This window comes from Protopterus annectens, chromosome 8.part0 (assembly GCF_019279795.1).
Source record: "Protopterus annectens isolate FY-2018-M chromosome 8.part0, PAN1.0, whole genome shotgun sequence".
NCBI classification, from domain to species: Eukaryota; Metazoa; Chordata; order Ceratodontiformes; family Protopteridae; genus Protopterus; species Protopterus annectens.
In genome coordinates, this window is record NC_056741.1 from 1966913050 (window position 1) to 1966915089 (window position 2040).

General features: G+C 36.5%; 1 pseudogene; it reads left to right on the forward strand.

Annotated features, from left to right (window-relative positions):
• Positions 1-685: 685 nt before the first annotated feature.
• On the forward strand, positions 686-1578 carry LOC122808592 (annotated as a pseudogene).
• Positions 1579-2040: the final 462 nt, after the last annotated feature.

Genomic DNA, 2040 nt, shown 5'->3' on the forward strand with positions numbered 1-2040 from the left:
TCACCTAGATCCAAGTATATGCTCCAATGACAGAAGACAAGGATGTAGACCTGTACTACAAACTTCAAAATGAAACAGATCAAATGCCAAAACAAGATCTACTGATCATTATGGGGGACTTCAATGGAAAAAGTAGGAAGGATCCCTGAAGATGCAGTGGTTGGAAAGCACAGCATATGACAAAGAAATGATGTCGGTGATAACTTGGTACACTTTTGCAAAACCAACTATCATAAATAAGCATTTTCAACACCACAAACATCACCAGTACACATGAACTTTTCCAAATGACATGTATCAAAATCAAATTAACTACATCTGCATAGGACAGAGATGGAAATCTGCAGTGTTGATGGCAAGGACTAAACTAGGAGTTGACTGTGGAAGCAACAGTGAGCTTTTGACATGCAAGATCAAGGTAAAACTTCACAAGAAGATCATTAAAGACCTTCCAAAATATGATACGGAAAATACTCCACAAGACTATTGGATAAAATTAAATAACTGATTTGCCGTTCTTGATATAGGAGAGACAGAACCTGACGAGTTATGGAATGACATTAAAGCCGTAATTAGTGACAAAGCTGAAGAAACACTCCAGAAGAGAAAGAAAGCCAAAAATTCACCTTGGATCTCAGAAAAAACTAGAAAAGTAGCAGTACAAAGAAGACAAGCAAATTTTCCACTGATAGAGAAAAAGTCTCACAAATTAACCGAGAGTTTCAATGTCAAATTCAGAAAGACAAGGAAAATATTTCAAGGATATCTCAGAAAATTGAATCGGAGCATGTAAATAGAAAAAAGACTAACTTATCAGGATATGAATAGATTGCGGCAGAAATTCCAACCTCGACTGGGGATGTTTCCAGACAGCAATGGAATGATATTGAATGATCCAGAAAGCATTAAAAAGAGATGGAAAGAATATACTGAAAATTTATACAAAAAAGGCTATGTGGGTAACACTGGGGAAACAGAACCGGAAATTGACGTTGAGGAAGAACTAGAAGTTTTGAAAGAAGAAGTCATAGCAGCAATTAAAGTTTTATCAAACACCAAGTCACCTGGCATCAACGGTATTCCAACTGAATTAATCAAAGGCTCAGAAGGTGCTATCATGGTCCTCACTCAACTGTGGCAACAGATTTGGAAGGGAAAAACATGGCCAACTGACTGGAGAAGATCATTGTTCATATCTATACCGAAGAAAGGCAATGCCAAGGACTGTAACAACTACAGAACAATTGCATTAATTCCACACGCCAGTAAAATACTGCTGAAAATAATACAATGAAGGCTATAATCATACATTCAGTAAGGACTACCCAAAGTTCAGGCTGGTTTCAGAAAAGACTAAGTGACATTATTCCCAATGTTAGATGGATATTGGAGAAGAGCAAAAAATACCAAAAGCCCATATACACAGACTACAGCAAAGCTTTTGACTGTGTGGATCATGACAAACTACAGAGAACTCTAGCGCAAATGGAAATACCCAAACACATAACTCAGCTGATAAACAGCCTTTACAAAAATCAAACAGCTGAAATGAGAACTGAATATGGCAACACTGATTGATTTCTAATAAAATGTGGTGTCAGGCAAGGATGCATCTTGTCACCTTACTTATTCAACCTTTATGGTGAAGCCATCTTCAGAAAAGCAAATTTGAAAGAAGACAGCATTGGTTTAAAAAGTTGGTAGCCAAAATATATCAACCTGTGCTATGCAGAAGACATAATGCTCATCATCATCAGCAAAGAAGATATGCTGTATATTGAGAAAAGTCAAAGCTGAAAGTCTTAGCATGGGGTTAGAACTGAACATAAACAAGACAAAGATTATGAACATGGAAAATGATTACGATTTTGAGCTTGATGACAGAATAGAAGTTGTAAAGAATTTTAATCTCCTGGGCTCTTTTTTAAACATGGAAGCAACTAACAGGAAAGAAATACTTTGCAGAATAGCATTTGCTCACTCTACAGTGAAGGCTCTTGACAAAGTATTCAAAAACAAGGAACTAACACTCAAAACTAA